General features: G+C 45.2%; 1 long non-coding RNA gene across 1 annotated transcript; it reads right to left on the reverse strand.

Moving 5' to 3' along the window:
* Positions 1-18,060: 18,060 nt before the first annotated feature.
* On the reverse strand, positions 18,061-19,923 carry LOC139832825 (uncharacterized). The gene is made up of 2 exons (XR_011747385.1): positions 19,571-19,923; positions 18,061-18,309 (listed from the first exon to the last, which is right to left on the reverse strand). It is a non-coding gene; the product is annotated as an uncharacterized lncRNA (long non-coding RNA).
* Between the last annotated feature and the right edge of the window lie 6,695 nt (positions 19,924-26,618).

Genomic DNA, 26,618 nt, shown 5'->3' on the forward strand with positions numbered 1-26,618 from the left:
ATCGACAACATTATCAGGTTCCTCCCCTGAAACTATATTTTTATTCCATCACATCTTATGTGCTTTTTCTTGGAGCGTCGGTTTGTTTTTGTTTTTGTTTTGTTTGAATAAAATGGATCCTAGCATTCACTTTATGGGAGAGAGACACGCTCCGCTGTAGCATATGGACAAGTATGTCCTTGGTTTCTACTCATAGTATTCATGGCGAAGTTTCTCCTTCGTTAATTTGTTATATGGTTGGAATTGGAAAATGATACATGTAGTAATTGCTATAAATGTTTTGGGTAATGTGATACTTGGCAATTGTTGTGCTCATGTTTAAGCTCTTGCATCATATGCTTTGCACCCATTAATGAAGAAATACATAGAGCATGCTAAAATTTGGTTTGCATATTTGGTTTCTCTAAGGTCTAGATAATTTCTAGTATTGAGTTTGAACAACAAGGAAGACGGTGTAGAGTCTTATAATGCTTTCAATATGTCTTTTATGTGAGTTTTGCTGCACCGGTTCATCCTTGTGTTTGTTTCAAATAAGCCTTGCTAGCCTAAACCTTGTATCGAGAGGGAATACTTCTCATGCATCCAAAATACTTGAGCCAACCACTATGCCATTTGTGTCCACCATACCTACCTATGCTACATGGTATTTTCCGCCATTCCAAAGTAAATTGCTTGAGTGCTACCTTTAAAATTCCATCATTCACCTATGCAATATATAGCTCATGGGACAAATAGCTTAAAAACTATTGTGGTATTGAATATGTAATTATGCACTTTATCTCTTATTAAGTTGCTTGTTGTGCGATAACCATGTTCACTGGGGACGCCATCAACTTTTCATTGGTTGAATTTCATGTGAGTTGCTATGCATGTTCGTCTTGTCTGAAGCAAGAGAGATCTACCACCATATGGTCAAGCATGCATATGTTAGAGAAGAACATTGGGCCGCGAACTAAAGCCATGCTCCATGGTGGAAGTTTCAGTTTTGGACAACAATCCTCAAATCTCAAATGAGAAAATTATTAATTGTTGTTATATGCTTATGCATAAAAGAGGAGTCCATTATCTGTTGTCTATGTTGTCCCGGTATGGATGTCTAAGTCGAAGAATAATCAATAGCGAGAAATCCAATGCGAGCTTTCTCCTTAGACCTTTGTACAGGCGGCATAGAGGTACCCCTTTGTGACACTTGGTAAAAACAATGCATTGTGATGATCCGGTAGTCCAAACTAATTAGGACAAGGTGCGGGCACTATTAGTACGCTATGCATGAGGCTTGCAACTTATAAGATATAATTTACATGATGCATATGCTTTATTACTACCGTTGACAAAATTGTTTCATGTTTTCAAAATCAAAGCTCTAGCACAAATATAGCAATCGATGCTTTTTCCTCTATGGAGGACCATTCTTTTACTTTCAATGTTGAGTCAGTTCACCTATTTCTCTCCACCTCAAGAAGCAAACACTTGTGTGAACTGTGCATTGATTCCTACATACTTGCTTATTGCACTTATTATATTACTCTATGTTGACAATATCCATGAGATATACATGTTACAAGTTGAAAGCAACCGCTGAAACTTAATCTTCTTTTGTGTTGTTTCAATGCCTTTACTTTGAATTATTGCTTTATGAGTTAACTCTTATGCAAGACTTATTGATGCTTGTCTTGAAGTACTATTCATGAAAAGTCTTTGCTATATGATTCACTTGTTTACTCATGTCATATACATTGTTTCGATCGCTGCATTCACTACATATGCTTTACAAATAGTATGATCAAGATTATGATGGCATGTCACTCCAGAAATTATCTGTGTTATCGTTTTACCTGCTCGGGACGAGCAGAACTAAGCTTGGGGATGCTGATACGTCTCCGACGTATCGATAATTTCTTATGTTCCATGCCACATTATTGATGTTATCTACATGTTTTATGCACACTTTATGTCATATTCGTGCATTTTCTGGAACTAACCTATTAACAAGATGCCGAAGTGCCGATTCTTTGTCTGCTGTTTTTGGTTTCAGAAATCCTAGTAAGGAAATATTCTCGGAATTGGACGAAATCAAATCCCAGGGGCCTATTTTCTCACGAAGCTTCCAGAAGTCCGAAGGAGAGACGAAGAGGGGCCACGGAGGGGCCACACCATAGGGCGGCGCGGCCCCCCCCCTTGGCCGCGCCGGCCTGTGGTGTGGGGCCCCCGTGCCGCCTCTTGACCTGCCCTTCCGCCTATAAAAAGTCTCCGTGACGAAACCCCCAGTACCGAGAACCACGATACGGAAAACCTTCCAGAGACGCCGCCGCCGCCGATCCCATCTCGGGGATCCAGGAGATCGCCTCCGGCACCCTGCCGGAGAGGGGAATCATCTCCCGGAGGACTCTACGCCGCCATGGTCGCCTCCGGTGTGATGTGTGAGTAGTCTACCCCTGGACTATGGGTCCATAGCAGTAGCTAGATGGTTGTCTTCTCCCCATTGTGCTATCATTGTCGGATCTTGTGAGCTGCCTAACATGATCAAGATCATCTATCTGTAATTCTATATGTTGCGTTTGTTGGGATCCGATGAATAGAGAATACTTGTTATGTTGATTATCAAAGTTATGCTATGTGTTGTTTATGATCTTGCATGCTCTCCGTTACTAGTAGATGCTCTGGCCAAGTAGATGCTTGTAACTCCAAGAGGGAGTACTTATGCTCGATAGTGGGTTCATGCCTCGCATTAACACCGGGACAATGGATGTAAAAGTTCTAAGGTTGTGTTGTGCTGTTGCCACTAGGGATAAAACATTAGTGCTATGTTCAAGGATGTAGTCACTAGTTACATTACGCACCATACTTAATGCAATTGTCTGTTGTTAGCAACTTAATACTGGAAGGGGTTCGGATGATAACCTGAAGGTGGACTCTTTAGGCATAGATGCAGTTGGATGGCGGTCTATGTACTTTGTCGTAATGCCCAATTAAATCTCACTATACTCATCATGATATGTATGTGCATGGTCATGCCCTCTTTATTTGTCAATTGCCCAACTGTAATTTGTTCACCCAACATGCTGTTTGTCTTATGGGAGAGACACCTCTAGTGAACTGTGGACCCCGGTCCAATTCTCTTTACTGAAATACAATCTACTGCAATACTTGTTCTACTGTTTTCTGCAAACAATCATCTTCCACACAATACGGTTAACTCTTTGTTACAGCAAGCCGGTGAGATTGACAACCTCACTGTTTCGTTGGGGCAAAGTACTTTGCTTGTGTTGTGCAGGTTCCACGTTGGCGCCGGAATCCCCTGGTGTTGCGCCGCACTACATCCCGCCGCCATCAACCTTCAACGTGCTTCTTGGCTCCTCCTGGTTCGATAAACCTTGGTTTCTTTCTGAGGGAAAACTTGCTGCTGTGCGCATCATACCTTCCTCTTGGGGTTGCCCAATGAACGTGTGAAATACACGCCATCAATCTCCCCGGCAACGGCGCCAGAAAAATTGCTTGATGGCGTGTACAGCACACGTCCGTTGGGAACCCCAAGAGGAAGGTGTGATGCGTACAGCGGCAAGTTTTCCCTCAGTATGAAACCAAGGTTTATCGAACCAGTAGGAGCCAAGAAGCACGTTGAAGGTTGATGGCGGCGAGATGTAGTGCGGCGCAACACCAGGGATTCCGGCGCCAACGTGGAACCTGCACAACACAAACCAAGTACTTTGCCCCAACGAAACAGCGAGGTTTTCAATCTCACCGGCTTGCTGTAACAAAGGATTAGATGTATAGTGTGGATGATGATTGTTTGCAGAAAACAGTAGAACAGTATTCCAGTAGATTGTATTTCAGTATAGAGAATTGGACCGGGGTCCACAGTTCACTAGAGGTATCATCCGAACCCCCTCCAGTATTAAGTTGCTAACAACAGACAATTGCATTAAGTATTGCGCGTAATGTAATCAGTAACTACATCCTCGAACATAGCACCAATGTTTTATCCCCAGTGGCAACAAGACATCCATAATCTTAGAGATTTCTCGTCACTTCCTGCATTCACTAGAGACATGAACCCACTATCGAGCATAAATACTCCCTCTTGGAGTTACAAGCATCTACTTGGCCAGAGCATCTACTAGTAACGGAGAGCATGCAAGATCATAAACAACACATAGATATAAATTTGATAATCAACATAACAAGTATTCTCTATTCATCGAATCCCAACAAACGCAACATATAGAATTACAGATAGATGATCTTGATCATGTTCGGCAGCTCACAAGACCCGACAATTAAGCACAATGAGGAGAAGACAACCATCTAGCTACTGCTATGGACCCATAGTCCAGGGGTAGACTACTCACACATCACTCCGGAGGCGACCATGGCGGCGTAGAGTCCTCCGGGAGATGATTCCCCTCTCCGGCAGGGTGCCGGAGGCGATCTCCTGAATCCCCCGAGATGGGATTGGCGGCGGCGGCGTCTCAGTAAGGTTTTCCGTATCGTGGCTCTCGGTACTGGGGGTTTCGCGATGAAGGCTATTTGTAGGCGGAAGGGCAGGTCAAGGGGCGTCACGAGGGGCCCACACCCTAGGTCGGCGCGGCCAGGGCTTGGGCCACGCCGCCCTATGGTGTCGCCACCTCGTGGCCCCACTTCGTCTCCTCTTCGGTCTTCTTGAAGCTTCGTGGCAAAATAGGACCCTGGGCGTTGATTTCGTCCAATTCCGAGAATATTTCTTTACTAGGATTTCTGAAACCAAAAACAGCAGAAACAAAGAATCGGCACTTCGGCATCTTGTTAATAGGTTAGTTCCAGAAAATGCACGAATATGACATAAAGTGTGCATAAAACATGTAGATATCATCAATAATGTGGCATGGAACATAAGAAATTATCGATACGTCGGAGACGTATCAACTATGTGCTTTTGTTTTTCATTTTTCTGATTTTTTTTAATTTTGTGCCCATTTGTATCTTGGCCAAATCCTAGGTTTGACAATGATTTAAACTAGTTCAAAACATAAAAATTCAAAGGTAAGCATGGATCCTTCTTAGTCACTCTAAAATGAAGCTTTTGGGAGGTTTTTGAAATTTCCATGTTTGAAACCCAAAACCACTTCTCTTCATGCTTGACTTCATAAGACAGAGTTTAGGGGTTAGGGGTATAGATACATGATTTGTCTGGTTTGAATATGTATAGACCTTGTTTATTAACTTGAATGCTTACTATATGACATAAGAAAACTATGTGCTTTGGTTTTTCATTTTTCTGATTTTTTAAATCTTTGATGCCCATTTGAATCTTGGTCAAATCCTAGGTTTGACCAAGATTTAAACAAGTTCAAACATGAAAATGAAAAGGGAAGCATGTATCCTTTTTAGTCACTCTAAAATGAAGTTATTTGGGAGGTTTTTGAAATTTCCATGTTTGAAACCCAAAACCACTTCTCTTCATGCTTGACTTCATAATTCATAGTTTAGGGGTTAGAGTGTAGATAAATGATTTGTATGGTTTGAATATGTCTAGACCTTGTTTATCAACTTTAATGCTTACTATATGACATAAGAAGACTATGTGCTTTGTTTTTTCGTTTTTCTTTTTTTTTTTATTTTCTGCCCATTTGAATCTTGGTCAAATCATAGGTTTGACCAAGATTTAGACAAGTTTAACACGTGAAAACGAATAAGTAAGCCTGATAATCCCATTTGTTGACTCATTTAACTAGTTAATCCCATTTGTTGACTCTCTGTTGACCATCCACTTGAGGTAAAATTGAGTATATTGCACTAGCCAGTATTAGTACTCAAGGGGAAAACTGAGCACACAAAAAGTGCCACTCCAGGGTTGAAAATGAGTAACTAAATTTCCAGGGTTAGACTCGAGTACGCGTGTTGCGGTGCAGAAGTGGAAGACGTGCAATTGTTGATGCTTAGACACGGGTCGCGGTGCAGAAGTCGAAGACGTGCAATCGTGGACGCGTGTCGCGTTGCAGAAGCCCAAGACGTGCATACGTTCAATGGTGGACGCGTAGGACGCGGGTTGCATTAACCACCCCTCGCCATTATAGACGCCTCCTCGCACTATCTCTGTCACTCTCACTCGCTCATGTAACGCCTCCTCTCACGTCCCATCATCTTCTCCAAAGCAAAAAACCCTCTCCCTCTCTGCCAGCGAGATGGACAAAGAGAATGCGAATCCCATCGTCCAAGACGCCGTCGGCTCCAAGCGCGACACCTCCCTCTTCGACGCCGTCCCCTCAACGGTCATCGCCGCTGCCGGTGGCGGTCAGATCCCGCTGGGATGGGACCCCTATGAGGAGGTGCCGTACATCTCGCCTCCGAACCCCTACGACACCTTCATGGACGACCCATGGAACGAGGTAACTATGGTTTGCTCCCTTTTTTGTTCCCCATTCCTTTTTGAACCCTATTTTTGCTGGTTCCCTAGTAACTATTAGTGCTGATCTGTAGATGGATGAGTATTGGGTTAATATTTGCGCCGATTTTATTACATTTTGCTTTGATCCCTTCTTGATTTCGTTTAAGATTTGGAGTTCGGCCGTTCGGTTAATTTATGCAAGTAATAATGGGAACTCAATCAGTTAATTTATGCAAGTAATCATTGGATCTCAATCAGTTATTTTATGCACGAATCAAAAGATATCAACCGTTTAATTTTGCAAATAATCTGGAATCTGTTCAAATTCAGATCTCGAATCTGTTTCTTTGCCTATGATGAATCGTTGGGCAAACCATTGATGTGTACAAAGTTGTATACATATATATAATTGTGTCCACTCTAACTGAGGCTGGCTCTGTTTTTCCTTACTTTGTTATCATGCACGTTAGTCATCGTTGCAACTCATTCACTCATAGTTCCCGTTTGATATGGATCAGGTGTCTGGCAACGACGTCGGCAGCGACGACGAGGACCAGCACACCAAGACTCGCCAGGTGCTGCGGAGGCTGCAGGTCGACCAGTACGTCTCCTACTTCGCCAAGGGTGTCTACATGTGCTCCTTCTGCACTAGGAGACTCGGCGGCACTGACTTCAACTGCCTCCTCACGCATGCCGAGAACATCGGCAACACCTTCCCCAAGGTCGGCACAACGGTGAACCCCTACTCCTTCCGCGCCAAGCACAAGGCGCTCGGCTTGCACCTCCGCAGCTTCCAGCGGGTGAAGATCTCCGATGGGCGCATGCCTCCGCTCAAGCCCAAGGCTCCCAAGGGGACCAACAAGTGGAGGCAGAGGCAGATGGGGTAGGCGGAGTCCTGGACGTGTGCTACTGCTGCAAAGCAGCTTCTATTTCGTTGTTAGCTAGGGATCCCTTGTTGTTATGTTGTTAGTATGATGGTGTTGTGAAGAACCTCGAACCTGTTGGCTATTGTGTATGCAGCTTATTATATAGGGAGGGATCCTTATTATCTATCCCTATTCTACTATATTTTGTTGGCCCTACTTTGTTTTCTCGATTTACTATGACTGTGAATTTTGCGTACATTACCCTGGAGATTTGCTTCTAGATTTAACTACATACATATGAACCAGAGGGAGTACTAGATTTGCTGCCATATTGGGCAAACAACGAGGGCCAAAAGGCACAAATAATTGAAGAAAGATAGAAATGCAAGCTTCTCTAGATTTGATACTAATTTGGTGAAAAAAGACAAAGAGAAAGAGGGGGAAAAGGTGCTCTTAAAATGCCAATTTGCACCGAGAGAGACAGAACCCAGCTCCTGCTCACGTACAACCAAACGTGGTCTCGTCCTATTCCACGCGGTCCCTTTCTACTAGCCCCACGCGACGCGACCCCACACGACGCAGCCCCACACGTCAGATGGAACGTTCAACTAAAATGGGAATCCTCCCGTCTGAGCTCCTTCTGCGGGTTACAAATAAGGGCTTGGGGAAAACTGAGGAAAAACATAAGGCAATCTTATTGACTAATATAGCTGCTTAGTTAATAAAAGGATTAGCTACAATGTGCTCAGTTTTCCCATTTATTAAGGTATAAGACTGGCAGGAGAGAAAGTAATCGCTAGTTTCCTCATTTGCCCCTGAATGCTCGCACGATTAAAGCACCTTCCGCACTCGCTGGACTCCTCATTTCCTTAAACCTCCTCGTTTCTCGGGATAGACCAACAGTTTTTCAGGATCGTGGGTTAATGTGGCCCTCATGCTCCTGGTCCTGTTTAAAGTTCATATTTGTAATCTTATTCCCTTTGGAAGTTCAGCATTAAACTCTACTAGTACAACCGTGGTGGTCTTGTGACTAGTCGTAGTGGTAAGTAACATAGAGTAGTAACATGCACATGTTACTACTGTATGTTACTACCTTCATAGTGGTTAGTAACATCAAAGTAGTATCATATATGTCTTCATTAATTAGCTTATAGACTCATTGTATCTTGAGAAGTGTGATGTTACAGTAACTAGCTATGTTACTCCATCCTCCTCTCTCCTCGTTAACTCACTGCCACATAAGCAAATTTGCTGAGTTGGACACTTAGTTACTAGTGAAGTTACTCCCACTAGGAGTAGTCTGATGTAGTACTCTTTTGATGCATTTGTGATGTAGTAGTACTTTTTTGAACTGGTATAGTACTATCTAACAAAAGTACTCCCTACGATTCACATTCATTTTACACCAAGAAATATGGATCAGAGCTAGGGAGTAAATTAAACATGACATCTCGTGCATGAAGCTTGACAGATTGTTCAGGTTGGCTAGAATAGCAATACAATGCTGCTCATTAGGCAAATGCATGCCATGTACGATAGTATACATCCAGTAAAGAAGTCTATACTGACATAAAAAAAGACTACATTGGGGATGAGAGTCAATTGGGGCATCTACAATACAGAAAATCTTGCTCGTAGCTGATTTTGGCTAAGAGGGTTTTACACACATTACACGTGCCACTTTTCTTGTCTACAAAACAAGTTCCAATAAAGGAAGAGGAAAGAAGAGGACATTGTGGGCGAGGTTGAACACCTTTTTATGTGTTAAGCTGAGGCCTCGTTTAGCTGAGGATTTCTACTTAGGCCTAACAGCTCAACACACCCACAAATAAATCTCCTTGCGCGCACCACCGTCAGCAAAAATAACATAATTAGCACGCAAGATTAAGAACAAAGTGAATTTAAGTAACTTGGTTAGCTTTTCAAGCAATATATTCAAAGAAAGAGCACACATGTTCGGCTCGAAATAATCGTAAGAGAAGAACAATAAATCTAAGGCACCCCACTTCATCGGCAGAAGGGGCGCGACAACGCATGGATTCATACCTTGAGTCGACGCTGGCTCGTAGAAGGGCGGCCGCGCCTCAAGGATTCCGGCGACGTCTCCACCTCGGTCTCACATGTGACTTCTTCTCGGCGGGCGGTGCGCCGCGCCATGTAGAAGATCTATCAATAGAGGAGAGCCGGATGACGCTACTGACGCCTCAACCTTGATAGCACCGACCTGTAGCTCCGCACCGAGATGCGCCATGTGCAAGATTTAGCGGATGCGCCAATTTTAGAGATATGTCATGATCGTTGTAACAAATTTTAACGTGATGATTATTTGTTCCTGCACTCGGCCTTGAATATAAGTACTAGTACAGTCTCACAATTTTTTTATCATTATACTTTGCGAGATTTAGCGAATGCGCCAAATTCAGAGATAGATCATGATCATGGTAACACAATTTTCAATGTAATGATGATTTGATGTTGCACTCGACCTTGAACATAAGTACTAGTACGGTCTCACAATTTTGTATCATTATAATTTGCAAGTTTTAGCGGATGCGCCCATTTTCAGAGGATCATGGTAACAAATTTTCAACGTGATGATGATTTGATGTTGCACTCAACCTTGAACAGAAGTACTACTACTGTCTTACAATTTCTTTATCATTATACTTTGCAAGATTTAGCGGATGCAGCAAATTCAGAGATAGATCATGATCATGGTAACAAATTTTCAACGTGATGATGATTTGATGTTGCACTCGGGCTTGAACAGAAGTACTAGTACAATCTCACAATTTTTATCATTATACTTTGCAAGATTTGGCGGATGAGCCAATTTTAGAGATAGATCATGATCATGGTAACAAAATAACAACGTGATGATGATTTGATGTTGCACTCAGACTTGAACAGAAGTACTAGTACGGTCTCACAATTTTTTTATCATTATACTTTGAAAGATATAGAGGATGCGCCAATTTCATAGATAGATCATGATCATGGTAAAAAAAATCAACGTGATGATGATTTGATGTTGCACCCGGCCTAGAAGAGAAGTACTAGTACGGACTCACAATTCTTTTTATCATTACACTTTGCAAGATCTAGCAGATACGCTAATTTCAGAGATAGATCATGATCATGGTAGTGACCGATATTTAATGTGATGATGATTTGATTTTGCACTCGGCCTTGAATAGAGGTACTAGTACGGTGTCACAATTTTTTATCATTATACTTGGACCTTAGCCAAATTCAAAATCTCATAGCGGCAAAACTTCCCGCTCACAAAATACAAAAATTTCACACGCTTCAAAATTCCCATTCTACCCCTGAGGAGATGACAGCAAAGTCGGTTGGTGGGGGGGTCTGCCCGTCATTTTTTCGATCACCACCTCCCTAGCCCGGAAACCCTCCCAAAAAATACATTTCCCTCAGACCACCCACCGGAACTTCCCAAGTCCCTCTCTCTCCCACCTCCACGACCACCGCACCGGAACATCCCCGCCGGACTTCCCTGGCCTACCCGAGGCCTCGCGATCCTCGTCATCCGGCTGCCTGCCGGAGCCTCTTCATCGACGCCGTCATCAACCGGACCGGAGCATCCCCGCCGAACCTCGAAACCATATATCGTCCACCCCACCGGAGCCGCTTCGCCGGATCCGTCGTCCACCGCATCGGATCTTGCTCACCGACACCACTGTGCATGAACCGGATCAGCTTCACCAGCGCCGTGCATGATCTAAAATCTTCTACTGTCGCTTTTCTATTGCTTGCCTACAAGTTCTTGTTTAATCTTGGGGGAACCTGTTTGTGCTAACGACGCGCCGTTACGTTTTTGCAGATGAGATGAGTAACCATGAAATGTAATGGCCGTCTCTCCAACCCCAAGTAGCGCATGTAGTGTACTTCATCACCGGATCTATCAACCCCAGGAAGATCTGCTGTGACTCCCACAGAGTGCTTCTCCTAATGTAAGTCCCTTGTTTTAGCGCCATGTTCTGGGTTCAGATGCTTGTTTGTCTGAAGCTCTTTTAGTTCATTCCTAGCTATGACCGTAACACCTTGCTATTTTCTAGTTCATTGCTAACTTTAAGCGATTGAACATTTTGGTTTGCATTCCCTGCTCTGTAGATGTAGCCATCATAACTTCTATCTTGCTCAATCGTTGTTACAAAAATTATAGGCTGCTACTATTTTGTTCATGCCAATCATATTCTCCCTGAACATGTTGGTTTGCATTCCCTGTACTACAGGTGATGCCATGGTTATTTCTATCTACTTCTTCGTAAGCTAACAAAGTAACTGCCTGCTATTAGTTCCTGCATGCTATCGCTCTCCCATCCTGCAAGTTCACAGGTGATCCCACTATATTCCTTTTTTGGTCCATCCTAAGCCGTAGCATTAACTATCCTCTATGTGTTGCTCATTACAACTTTATATCCCGAAACAAATTGATTTGTTTCCCTCATCTACAAGTTCATGAGTGATGCATTATAACTCCTATCTGTTTTATTCCTAGCTATTATTGTAACATCCTGCTATTATTTAGTTTATGGCCAATTTTAAGTAATTGCACATGTTGGTTCGCATTCCCTGCTCTATAGCTTTTGGCATCGTAACTTCTATATTTGGTTTACATTCCCTGCTCTGTAGATCTAGCCATCATAACTTTATCTTGCTCAGTCGTTGTTACAAAAATTATGGCCTGCTACTATTTTGTTTGTGCCAATTTTTTACTCCATGAACATGTTGGCTTGCATTCCCTGTACTACATGTGATGCCATTGTTTTGTATCTAGTTGAACAAAGTAAGGACTTAATTTGACATACTATCACTCTGCTATCTAGCCTGTAGTACAAATAAACTTGTCATACTACTAGATAATAATTTTGTGTGCCATCTTGTTCTTCAAAAGCTGCATTATTGACTTGTTTCTCTGGCTTGGCATGACGCTCACATATGGAATGCTGAACATATTGGTTTGCATTCCCTCTTATAAAAGTTCACAGGTGATCCCACTATATTCTGTATCTGGTCCATCCTAAGCTCCAACATTAAGTATCCTCTATGTGTTGCTCATTACAAGTTTATATCCCGAAACATCTTGATTTGCATCCCCTTCACTATAAATTCAGGAGTATTATTTAGTTCACGGTCAATTTGAAGTAATTGCACTTGGCACATGTTAGTTCACATTCCCTCCTCTTTAGCTTTTGCCATCTTAACTTCTATATTTGGTTTACATTCCCTGCTCTGTAGATGTAGGCATCATAACTTCATCTTGCTCAGTCGCTGTTATAAAATTTATAGCCTGCTACTATGTTCTTCATGACAATTTTGTACTCCCTGAACATGTTGGTTTGCATGGGACTCGACAGTAGTAAGTCTGTTGTTTCATTCTAACGTGCTCTGTTATATTGGTTGTTGGTATGCGGCATGCACTCTTTGTTTGCTTATTGTGCGCATTACAATGATTTTGTTATAACGACGAAATGATGAGTTCCGAATTCTTTGGCAAACAATATTGTAGTGTCTTTGCCTTTCCATTGTTGCTTTCTTAACTTGTAATGTCTTTGTTTCAGATATAGGTGATGCATGGTCAATTTAAAAGATTGCCGAATCGCTTCATTGTATTGCTAGGTTTAATTACCATTTAATTTCTCTGGGATCTGTAATATTTTTTCAAAGCCTTGCAGCTGATGTAATATTTAGTTAGTTTTTATAGTTCTTTCGCGCATTTTTTCTATGGTGCTTGTGGTAAGTGAGGCTATCCGACAGAAATCATGTGTTCCGTGAATATTCTCAGTATCCAAATCACAAATTCCCATCCCTTAAACGTCCCAATTAAGCGAAATCACATATGTGCCGGCCCGCAAAATCCTAAAGCGCCTATTATGCTGGCATATAAACAACAACTAAACGGGCTGGCCCACTTACTAATTGGGCCAGCCCACTTGATACAAGGTGGACCCCACCCACTAATTGGGCTGGCCCACTTGCTTTAAGATGGACCCCACCCACTAGCTTGGCCGGCCCTATAACAGAAAAGTGGGCCCACGTGCTTATTGGGCCAATCCATTTGGTAAATGGGCCGGCCAGTTAGCAGGAAAGTGGGCCCCATAAGCTTATTGGGCCGGCCCGCTAACTCGTTGGGCCAGCCCACCAGATTTGCGGTGGACCCCACATACTAACTGGGCTGGCCCGTTAGCACGAAAGTGGCCCCCACAAGCTTATTGGGCCGGCCCACTAACTTGTTGGGCTAGCCCAATTGCTTTTGTGGTGGACCCCTCTTACTAACTGGGCCGGCCCGTCACCAGGAAATTGGGCCCCATATGTTTATTGGGCTGGCCCGCCAACCTGTTGGGCCAGCCCACTTGCTCTATGGTGGACCCCACTTACTAACTGGGCCGGCCCAGTTACATGAAAGTGGGCCCCACCTGCTTATTGGGCCAGCCCACTATCTTGTTGGGCCAGCCCACTTGCTATATTGTGGACCCCACATACTAACTGGGCCGACCCTTTAACAGGAAAGTGGGACCCACCTGTGTTCTTTGGGCCGGCCCACTAGCTTGGTGGGCGAGCCCACTTGATCTATGGTGGACCCCACTTACTAAATGGGCCGGCCAGATAGCCGGAAAGTGGGGCCCACATGCTAATTGGGCCGGCCCACTTGCTTTATTGTGGACCCACTTGTTAAATGGGCCAGCCCGATAACAGGAAAGTGGGCCCCTCATGTCTAGTGGGTCGGCCCTTTTGCCTGTTGACCGGTCAAACGAGTGCATTCGGCCCGGGCCACATGATTAGTGGGCCATCCCATTTAAATTTTGACCAGTCAACCTTAGAGGTTAGGCCCGGCCCACGTAACTAATGGACCAGCCCAGCTATATAGTTGACGGTCAAACTAAGTCAGCTGGCCCGGCCCGCAAACTAAATGGGCCGGCCCGCTTAAGTCGTGGCAGGCCTCGTGTGGGCCTACCATCTACCACGGGGTTTCAGCCGGTTAACGCCGTTAACTGCCAGTTAACGGCGTCTGCCACGTGTCAGTTTGCATGAAGTCAGCAGTCAATGGGCTCCCGAAAACACATCTGCAACGGTCCGATTTTCCGTGGCAGAAGGGCGCCCAAACGCGACGGACCGAAAAAAACGTGGTAGGACTTTTCCTGACGCAGTTTGGACCACAGAACCCATATCGCCGGGTAGGCCCATAGGCGACGAAAAATGGCCCTTAGCGGACGATTTTGGGACGTTGTCTATTTGAACTTTTCTTGTAGTGGTGGTTGTGTATTTTGATGATATATTAATCTACATCTGCAATGAATTTGATCATACTATACATATTCGACATGTTTAGCAAGTGTTGCGTGATAATAAACTCTATGGTAATCTTGAGAAGTGCACATTTTGCAAAGATAAGGTCATATTTCTGGGTTATGTTGTCTCTCAGCATGGAGTATAAGTAGATGTGTCTAAAATTGAAGCTATTCAAAATTGGCCTACTCCCATGAATGTGAGTCAAGTAAGAAGTTTTCATGGTCTAGCTGGGTTTTATAGAAGATTTGTGCCCAACTTTAGTACTATTGCTGCACCTTTGAATGATTTGACTAAAAAGGGTGTTATATTTGAGTGGGGCGCAGCCCAAGATCATGATTTTGATGAACTTAAGAGATTGTTAACTTCTGCACCGTTGCTTGCACTTCCTGATTTCAATAAGCAATTTGAGATTGAATGTGATGCTAGTGGTATTGGAATTGGTGGTGTGCTGATGCAAGAGGGTCGCCCAATTGCATATTTTTCTGAGAAACTTTCTGGTGCTAAGTTGAACTATCCTATATATGATAAAGAATTGTATGCTTCAATTAGAGTTCTTGAGGTTTGGCAACATTACTTGTGGCCAAAAGAATTTATCATACATTCTGATCATGAAGCTTTAAAATACCTGAAAGCTCAGTCTACTTTGCATAAGCGTCTTGCTAAGTGGGTTGAGTTCATTGAGTCTTTTCCATACATTATCAAGCATAAGAAGGGAAAAGATAATATTGTTGCTGATGCTCTATCTAGGAAGAATATGCTATTAACTCAACTTGATGTTAAAATTCATGGATTAGAAGTAATATGTGATTTGTATGCCACTGATCATGATTTTGCTGAACCATATCGCTTGTGTGCTATTGGTAAAGCATGGGAAAAATATCACATACATGATGGGTTCTTGTTTAGAGCTAACAAACTATGTGTTCCAGAATCGTCGGTGTGTTTGCTCTTATTGCAGGAATCACATGCTGGAGGTTTGATGGGTCACTTTGGGCGTGAGAAGACGCTACTCATGCTAGTTGACCACTTTTATTGGCCAAAGATGAGGCGGGATGTGGACATGTATGTGAAGAGGTGCATTACTTGCAACAAGTCCAAATCCAAGCTGAAGCCTCACGGTTTGTATACTCCTTTACCGGCACCTACTACACCTTGGGAGGATATTAGTATGGATTTTGTGTTGGGTTTTCCGCGTACTAAAAGAGGCCATGATTCTATATTTGTGGTAGTGGACAGATTTTCTGAAATGTCACACTTTATTGTCTGCCACAAGAGCGACGATGCGTCGCATATTGCTAACCTGTTTTTCAGGGAGATTGTACGACTACATGGAGTCCCGAAGACTATTGTTTTTGATCGTGATGTGAAGTTCATGAGCTACTTCTGGAAGACACTTTGGGGAAAGCTGGGGACAAAGCTACTTTTCAGTACTACTTGTCATCCCCAAACTGATGGTCAAACTAAGGTGGTGAATAGAACCTTGTCACAACTGTTGAGATCCATGATAAAGAAGAACCTGAAGGAGTGGAAGAGTGTTTGCCGCATGTGGAGTTTGCTTACAACAGGGTGGTACATTCTACCACGGAGCTGTGTCCTTTTGAGGTGGTGTATGGTTTCAAACCCATTACTCAACTTGACTTGTTGCCTTTGCCCATACATGAGAGAGTTAATATGGAGGCATCCAAGGGGGCAGATTTTGTGCGAAAGATCCATGTGAAGACTAAAGAGTTGATAGAAAAGAAAAGCAAGAGCAATGCTGCAAGGATGAACAAGAAGCGCAAGGAGATGTTGTTCAAGCCTGGTGATATGGTATGGCTACATTTTCGCAAGGATAGGTTCCCGAAGATGCGGAAGTCCAAGTTGCTTCCTCGTGGTGCTGGTCCTTACAAAGTGCTTGCCAAGATCAACGATAATGCATACTCGATAGATCTTCCACTTGATGAGTTTGGTGTCAGTAATTCTTTCAATGTTGTTGATTTGACACTATATGACAGAGAAGACCTTGGAGCGTCGAGGTCGACGCCTTTTGAAGGGGGGGAGATGATGAGGACATCCCTACCACACTACTACCTCCGTCATTACAAAATGAAGATGAAGCTGATGTGAAGCTCAAGTCCAATGAAGTTCGGATTGGACCTATTACAAGGGCTCGTGCAAAGCTACTTAAACAACAGGTGAACTTGTTCCTAAAAAATATTGTGATTGATGAGAACTTTATACTGCCTAAGTCCTGTTATTTATGTATAATCATGTATGAAGAGGAGACAAGCATCACACGAGGAGGAGAGGAGCAGCTGGACGTGAAGATGGACGTGAAGCTGGACATGGAGCTAGACATGAATATATTCCATGGACGCGCGAGGGAGGAGCGGGAGGCATGCGCGAGGGAGAAGCCAAAGTCCAGGCCGGTCCAGCATCCGGTCAGACCGGCCGCCACGCCGGCGCGCCTGGTCCCTGGCCCGGTCCGACCGGGCGGCACGCCGGATATGGCCCGGCGCCAACCGGACGACAAATTGATGCCAACCGGGAGGGTTACTGCGCGACACTTCACCCGCCCGGTCAGCACTCGGTCCCTGGCCCGGTTTGAACCGGCCAGCCCGGTCCCAGGCCCGGTCAACCGACCCCTAGACCGCTCATGTCCGAGTCTGTCTCGACCAGATCTATTCTGGGTCGGTTATTTTCGTACTTTTTCGACCTGAGGTCGTCCCGGACGCCTATATAAGTGCCCAGGACGCCCCCAAAGTTGCTTTAGACCACGTTTAAGATAAACCCTAGTTCTTAGTTGTTTTCTCTGCAAAACTATTGAATCCCCTACATCATATTGCTTGATATTGGTGTAGATCTGAAAGTCTTGTGTAATCTGCTGTTCCATTGGGAATTAGAAGGTTTCAACTTACTGCTTCGTGGTCGGCGGTTACGTGCGCATGTGTGTGGAGTTGCGAATATCTTGCAGGGTTGAGAGTTGTTGCATTAGCGACAGGGACCAATCGAGAGATCTCGTTGCGTCATACAAGTTATCATCCACTTCATCATCTGTGATTCTCCGCTGTGTTCATCTCGTGATCATCATCACCACCGTTGCTTATTGAGAAGATCGGGCCACCCCTTATCACGATGGCTGGTGAACATGTGTCATACGTGTATGAAAGGTGCAGTATCGCACACGTGTCCACGGTGCACTGTGCAGCAGTGTACGCGTATCTGTGGGCGGTAACACGAAAACGTTGGCAATTTCATATGAACATATAGAGACCCTCTCTCTATCCACCTCCCCAGTCCCAACCCTCCAAGGGAAACAACTTTGTTCATACCAAAAAAAGAGGGAAGAACCCTCGCCCACTCAACCGCTTCCCACCATCGAAGATGGAGAAGGAGAGCGCGGTGTCTGTCACCACTGTGACGCCCCGGAACCGGTACCATGAGGATTCCAGCGATCCCGCCGAAATCCGCACGATATCGATTCAGAGACGCCCTCCGACACGACGTGCGCGAAGAATCACACACGTGATGCCAGAGGAATTAACACGAGCGGTAACATTACAACAGGATTACAATAGAGCCCACAAGATACATATATACAACAACGACTCCTACGAGTCAAGATACAAATAGATACATACAAAGATCCAAATCATACAGAAGATCAAATACGTCCGAGTACGGACAAGATACAAATTGGACTAAGAGTCCTGAAGATAACCAGCGGCGTCCATAACCCTGCCCAGGCCAAGCCAGAAGGGTAACCTTGCTAACGTCATCATCTCGTACCTGTCAAAGTCGGGCCATCGGTTGCCGACAAAAGGGGGGAGGAGACAAAAAGAAAAGAAAGGCGAGGGTAAGTACCATTGGCACGTACTTGCGAGACAAGACCAGCTATGCTCGCTGGTGGGCGGTATAAACTTCACCCGGCTATATGTGGAGTTTAGCGGCAGCAAAGCTACTATCCAATAGAGACACGCTACAACATCCGTCTACTCAGAGAAGATAAGAGAGCGCACAAGGTAACAGATAAATACTACACAAACATAACCCAGCTGATTACACATATCCCCTTCAACAATTGCGAAGAGGCAATGTAAAAGGCACTCAACGGTGGACAAGTTTTATTAGGTATCGGTTGTAGTAATGCTAAATTACTAATCAAGTTATTAGCAAATTATTATTAACAACATAAAGGTGTAAGTTGTTCTATGATCAAGCTATACAATTCCAAGTCGTCCATAACCGCGGACACGGCTTATCGATAAGATGTACACCCTGCAGGGGTTGCCCAAATGTAACCATACGCATGCTCGAACCCACTTACTACAGGTGGAGTCTCACAACAAGACCGTTCCCAATGCAAGAGAAAGTTTAATGGGAGCCACCCAACTAAGCTACCCGTGACGAAGTTCGGCCGTACTCCGATACGGACCCAGAGGTTTGTGCCAACGGCTAAGCTAAGTGTGAACAACCTGCTGTCGCTAATCGTTCCACGATATGAGTACAGAACATAATATAAACACCCGAAGGCAACAGAAGTAAATCGTGCATCGTGCATATGAGCAAATAAAACCAAGGTTGTGGCTCCCAATAAACAGACTCGAGGAAAGGTAGTGGGTGATGGGGGTCCCACTCCCCCACGTACGGGTAGAGCGCTCAATCTCGGAACAGATAACAAGAACTCGGGTCCTAGGGGACATTAGCGAGTCAAAGTTCCGATGCTTTCGCAAAGGGACTCACAGATGCCTCTGCTTACAATTTTAGTTGTTAACAATAAAGTAAAGTGTGATTATCTCCAACAAAAGATATAGCATGTGATAACCTCCCGACAAGATATCCCGAACATCTCGAGATATCAACAAGACCCTAAACTCGCCTACGACTCGCAAAGCTGGCAAACAACAAACAATAGGTAGGGCGAGGAGGTGTATCTCGGACATATAGGTAACAGGTGGATAGGACACGTGACACAACAGAATCGCAACATAGGGATAGCAATAGATCAAAAGAGCATGTAAATGTAAAATAGGTGAAGGGGTGGGCTCGCCTGTGAAAAGCTGCAGAAGAACTTGTCGAAGAACTCGTCGTATCTCACATCAACACTTCGTGATCCTATCCGGGAAGAAGCAAATGCTGGAACAAACAACGGATGCAAGTCTTACTACTACGGATAAAGAAGATCCAGCATGATCAAGATGATATGCATGACATGACAAGGATGATGCGATGCACTTATCCAATTAATCGGAGTCGGAACCCCGGATAATCAAATTAGGTTGGAGTTGCATTCCTACCGGCAAATTTAAGTGTTTATTAGCATGGCATAACATGGCAGGGGTGCGCTACTTCAATATTAAGCGGAGCGGGGAAAACCATAGTTGGAAATCCAAAATACTCCGCATATATGTTAGGTGAACATGCATAACTATCATCGTGGGACATGATGCAAGATGTAAACAAGCATATGGATGGCATATTCATGTTCAGCACATTTTTCTGATCAATTTTCATATAGAACATATTTTTATTCGAGTTACAGATTAAAAGTTATTAACAGATTAGTGTTTAGTATTTAAAATAGGAAAACAGAAATTATTTAATTAGGATAAGGGTTCAGTTTTAATTTCGAAACAGGGGGAAGGACCCCGGGTTGGTTTTGAATACAGGCAGGGGGTTTTCTTGCAAAGAACCAGAGGCAGGGACTGCGGGTTAGGAATCAAAACTGCCAGGGGCCTCTTTGCAAAACGAAACGGATCTGGATCTGAGGATGGTTTCTCACCGGGCGGGGATCTAGCCCGAGGCGCTGACGGGTGGGGCCGGATGGGTTGACGTGGACGCCGCGCTGGCCAACCATGCGTGCACGCACACAAGGCGTTCGACGCCGTGCACGTTCCAGACGCGGGCGGTCACCGCGGGGGCGCGGACGCGCGCGTGTCGAGGCAGTGCATCCCTGGGCGCGCGCGGGTGTGCGATGGCTTCGTCTCGGTGCGCTGGACCAGAAACGGGTGGCGCCGTCGTCGGGGGTCACCGGAGAGGTCGCCGGCGACGAGGAACTGTGGAGGAGGTGGCCGGCATCAACAATAGAAGACGATAGAGAGGGATCTAGGGGTCGGGACAAGGTCGAGGAGATAGCCCTGCTCACCGTGAAGCTCAAGGAGTAGACGGCGGCGACGGAGGTTGTCGGTGGCGGCCGGAATTGGAGGAGTTGCTGGTCGGGGCCGGAGAAGGGAACGGCGGATTGGCGATGATTTGAGGGGCCCCAAGGCGATTCCTTGCACGAGGTGAACCAGGAGAGGTAGGCGAAGCTCATGGTGGTGGCGGCGCGGTGCGGGGCAGCCGGAATCGGCAGGGAGACGACGGGGAAGGTGCGGTGGTTCTCTCGGTTGCTTCACAGAGAAGAGAGAAAAAAAGGGGAGAAAGCAATTGGCGGCGCGAGGGGAGGAAGAGGGGAAAGCTAGGGTTTCCAGAGGGGATTAAAAGGAGGAGAAAGGGAGGCGCGGCGTGGTGCGGTGGTTGGAGAGGGAGGACCACTGGGAGCTCGCACGCGCCGTGCGTGCTCATCCCGTCGTTTTCCTGCGTGACGAGGACGGAGGAAAAAGAAAGAAGGAGGCCTTTGTTGAAGGGGTACGCGGGCCGGTGGGCTGGGCTGCCAGGAGGGAAACTTGGGCCACCGGCTAGAGGAGGAAAAGGCCAGAGGAGAGGGAAGAGGCCAGGTTAGAGGTTAGGTTAGGTTTTCCTGTTTTCATTTTTACAAACCATTTGAAAATTGAATTCAGTTCTGTTTTGAATTTGAACCAGAAAGAGAGTAAGCTTCAAAAACTAGTTTTCAAAATATTTAATTTATTTGTAACCAAAACAAAACACCTTCATATTCAAAATTTATTTGTTGTAAAGGCTTAATTATAAAATAAGAATTATGAGAGAGAGACTTAGGTTTTATTTAAAGGAAAAGACAAGGGGGGTTTATAAAATAGTTTTATTTGATAAAATCATGGATGATATGATGCATATGCTATGATGATGCATAAAAGAAAAAGAACAGACAAAATCTAATAGGGGTGCTACCCGGGGCCGTTACAATCGACACCACTAACAAGGAACCTCGCCCCGAGGTTCCACGTCAAGCCAAGGGGGAGTTGTTTAAACTATCGAGTCTTCTTGTACCATGTTGACAATCACCCGACCTCGAGGTGGAACCTTCTTCTGGCGAAGTGTTGATCTTCTCGACACCACTAACAAGAAGTCGTTGTTCCGGTGTTGATGATACGCCTCTGTCGGAATACTCCGAAGATCGGACCTAATAGGTGAGGCAAAGATCGTCCAACCCATGTCGGAACCTGAGACTCAATAAAACTCAGATAAGAGAGAAGACTCAAAACTCGCAAAGGTAAGAGGAGAAAGAACAGAGGTAAGGAGAAAAATCAGAACTAATCAGATCTATCCAACGAATTTTCAGAAAATAGGTTTTGACACTAACGTACGTCGGCAAGGTTATCCTACAGGTTGGACTAGTGGGGTACCGTCAACCTGGGCTCTGATACCAACTTGTGACGCCCCGGAACCGGTACCATGAGGATTCCAGCGATCCCGCCGAAATCCGCACGATATCGATTCAGAGACGCCCTCCGACACGACGTGCGCGAAGAATCACACACGTGATGCCAGAGGAATTAACACGAGCGGTAACATTACAACAGGATTACAATAGAGCCCACAAGATACATATATACAACAACGACTCCTACGAGTCAAGATACAAATAGATACATACAAAGATCCAAATCATACAGAAGATCAAATACGTCCGAGTACGGACAAGATACAAATTGGACTAAGAGTCCTGAAGATAACCAGCGGCGTCCATAACCCTGCCCAGGCCAAGCCAGAAGGGTAACCTTGCTAACGTCATCATCTCGTACCTTTCAAAGTCGGGCCATCGGTTGCCGACAAAAGGGGGGAGGAGACAAAAAGAAAAGAAAGGCGAGGGTAAGTACCATTGGCACGTACTTGCGAGACAAGACCAGCTATGCTCGCTGGTGGGCGGTATAAACTTCACCCGGCTATATGTGGAGTTTAGCGGCAGCAAAGCTACTATCCAATAGAGACACGCTACAACATCCGTCTACTCAGAGAAGATAAGAGAGCGCACAAGGTAACAGATAAATACTACACAAACATAACCCAGCTGATTACACATATCCCCTTCAACAATTGCGAAGAGGCAATGTAAAAGGCACTCAACGGTGGACAAGTTTTATTAGGTATCGGTTGTAGTAATGCTAAATTACTAATCAAGTTATTAGCAAATTATTATTAACAACATAAAGGTGTAAGTTGTTCTATGATCAAGCTATACAATTCCAAGTCGTCCATAACCGCGGACACGGCTTATCGATAAGATGTACACCCTGCAGGGGTTGCCCAAATGTAACCATACGCATGCTCGAACCCACTTACTACAGGTGGAGTCTCACAACAAGACCGTTCCCAACGCAAGAGAAAGTTTAATGGGAGCCACCCAACTAAGCTACCCGTGACGAAGTTCGGCCGTACTCCGATACGGACCCAGAGGTTTGTGCCAACGGCTAAGCTAAGTGTGAACAACCTGCTGTCGCTAATCGTTCCACGATATGAGTACAGAACATAATATAAACACCCGAAGGCAACAGAAGTAAATCGTGCATCGTGCATATGAGCAAATAAAACCAAGGTTGTGGCTCCCAATAAACAGACTCGAGGAAAGGTAGTGGGTGATGGGGGTCCCACTCCCCCACGTACGGGTAGAGCGCTCAATCTCGGAACAGATAACAAGAACTCGGGTCCTAGGGGACATTAGCGAGTCAAAGTTCCGATGCTTTCGCAAAGGGACTCACAGATGCCTCTGCTTACAATTTTAGTTGTTAACAATAAAGTAAAGTGTGATTATCTCCAACAAAAGATATAGCATGTGATAACCTCCCGACAAGATATCCCGAACATCTCGAGATATCAACAAGACCCTAAACTCGCCTACGACTCGCAAAGCTGGCAAACAACAAACAATAGGTAGGGCGAGGAGGTGTATCTCGGACATATAGGTAACAGGTGGATAGGACACGTGACACAACAGAATCGCAACATAGGGATAGCAATAGATCAAAAGAGCATGTAAATGTAAAATAGGTGAAGGGGTGGGCTCGCCTGTGAAAAGCTGCAGCAGAACTTGTCGAAGAACTCGTCGTATCTCACATCAACACTTCGTGATCCTATCCGGGAAGAAGCAAATGCTGGAACAAACAACGGATGCAAGTCTTACTACTACGGATAAAGAAGATCCAGCATGATCAAGATGATATGCATGACATGACAAGGATGATGCGATGCACTTATCCAATTAATCGGAGTCGGAACCCCGGATAATCAAATTAGGTTGGAGTTGCATTCCTACCGGCAAATTTAAGTGTTTATTAGCATGGCATAACATGGCAGGGGTGCGCTACTTCAATATTAAGCGGAGCGGGGAAAACCATAGTTGGAAATCCAAAATACTCCGCATATATGTTAGGTGAACATGCATAACTATCATCGTGGGACGTGATGCAAGATGTAAACAAGCATATGGATGGCATATTCATGTTCAGCACATTTTTCTGATCAATTTTCATATAGAACATATTTTTATTCGAGTTACAGATTAAAAGTTATTAACAGATTAGTGTTTAGTATTTAAAATAGGAAAACAGAAATTATTTAATTAGGATAAGGGTTCAGTTTTAATTTCGAAACAGGGGGAAGGACCCCGGGTTGGTTTTGAATACAGGCAGGGGGTTTTCTTGCAAAGAACCAGAGGCAGGGACTGCGGGTTAGGAATCAAAACGGCCAGGGGCCTCTTTGCAAAACGAAACGGATCTGGATCTGAGGATGGTTTCTCACCGGGCGGGGATCTAGCCCGAGGCGCTGACGGGTGGGGCCGGATGGGTTGACGTGGACGCCGCGCTGGCCAACCATGCGTGCACGCACACAAGGCGTTCGACGCCGTGCACGTTCCAGACGCGGGCGGTCACCGCGGGGGCGCGGACGCGCGCGTGTCGAGGCAGTGCGTCCCTGGGCGCGCGCGGGTGTGCGATGGCTTCGTCTCGGTGCGCTGGACCAGAAACGGGTGGCGCCGTCGTCGGGGGTCACCGGAGAGGTCGCCGGCGACGAGGAACTGTGGAGGAGGTGGCCGGCATCAACAATAGAAGACGATAGAGAGGGATCTAGGGGTCGGGACAAGGTCGAGGAGATAGCCCTGCTCACCGTGAAGCTCAAGGAGTAGACGGCGGCGATGGAGGTTGTCGGTGGCGGCCGGAATTGGAGGAGTTGCTGGTCGGGGCCGGAGAAGGGAACGGCGGATTGGCGATGATTTGAGGGGCCCCAAGGCGATTCCTTGCACGAGGTGAACCAGGAGAGGTAGGCGAAGCTCATGGTGGTGGCGGCGCGGTGCGGGGCAGCCGGAATCGGCAGGGAGACGACGGGGAAGGTGCGGTGGTTCTCTCGGTTGCTTCACAGAGAAGAGAGAAAAAAAAGGGGAGAAAGCAATTGGCGGCGCGAGGGGAGGAAGAGGGGAAAGCTAGGGTTTCCAGAGGGGATTAAAAGGAGGAGAAAGGGAGGCGCGGCGTGGTGCGGTGGTTGGAGAGGGAGGACCACTGGGAGCTCGCACGCGCCGTGCGTGCTCATCCCGTCGTTTTCCTGCGTGACGAGGACGGAGGAAAAAGAAAGAAGGAGGCCTTTGTTGAAGGGGTACGCGGGCCGGTGGGCTGGGCTGCCAGGAGGGAAACTTGGGCCACCGGCTAGAGGAGGAAAAGGCCAGAGGAGAGGGAAGAGGCCAGGTTAGAGGTTAGGTTAGGTTTTCCTGTTTTCATTTTTACAAACCATTTGAAAATTGAATTCAGTTCTGTTTTGAATTTGAACCAGAAAGAGAGTAAGCTTCAAAAACTAGTTTTCAAAATATTTAATTTATTTGTAACCAAAACAAAACACCTTCATATTCAAAATTTATTTGTTGTAAAGGCTTAATTATAAAATAAGAATTATGAGAGAGAGACTTAGGTTTTATTTAAAGGAAAAGACAAGGGGGGTTTATAAAATAGTTTTATTTGATAAAATCATGGATGATATGATGCATATGCTATGATGATGCATAAAAGAAAAAGAACAGACAAAATCTAATAGGGGTGCTACCCGGGGCCGTTACAACCACCTCCAAAACTGTCGGCGCGGCCGCTGAAATCCAGGCCGCCGTCCCAGTTTCCGACGTCTAGGCCCTCGTCTCCAGAAGCAATGAAGAAGACGATAGCGGGTAGTGGCTGCTAGATTGGGACCCGTACTTGGAGGATCCCTACATCGCGCCGCCGAACCCCTACGACACGACCATCGTCGATGATTTTCGGCCGGCTGTGCTCGGATCTAGTAACTAGACCATGCTCGCATATGGTGCCTAGGGTTTGTTGCTAGCACAGATCTATAATTTCCTTGCATCTGCTCGCATTTTAGATTTAGGGATTTAAACTCACTCAGTTAATTTGTGCAATCAATTAAACTCACTTGGTTAATTTATACAAGTAACTAATCTCATATATGCAAGTTATATATGCAAATAATTAAACTCAGGATATTATTATTTTAAGATTTGGGAACTGTCGTGCCTTTGATGGTTTTTCGCTAGTGATGAATTTTTGGGCACTCAAATGATTCATATAATCAAAGTGGGGTTAGTTATCCATTGGTATGTACAAATTCCTTATGCATTAAGTCCATTTCCGAGTGCATACATGTGTCCAATGTTAAACTGAGGTTGCCTCATTTCTTTTTGCCATGTTCATGTTAGGATGGCTAAGCAGGGCTGATGGAGCTCTTGGAAAGAAGTCAGTATCCAGCATATCCCTAGTCTAGCACTGTGATGTGAAGTCAGAAACCCATTAACAAGCAAGGCTGTAGTGAACCTCTTCCTTAAGGGATTGTGGAATGCACACATCCCAGAATACAGTTGGGTGATCCATTAAGATAAGAAAGAGCGATGAACAACCTAGTGACGCGGTGGAAAGCATCGATACGAGGAAGGTGAAAGATCAGATACG

The sequence above is a fragment of the Lolium perenne genome, chromosome 6 (assembly GCF_019359855.2).
Source record: "Lolium perenne isolate Kyuss_39 chromosome 6, Kyuss_2.0, whole genome shotgun sequence".
Classification (NCBI taxonomy): Eukaryota; Viridiplantae; Streptophyta; class Magnoliopsida; order Poales; family Poaceae; genus Lolium; species Lolium perenne.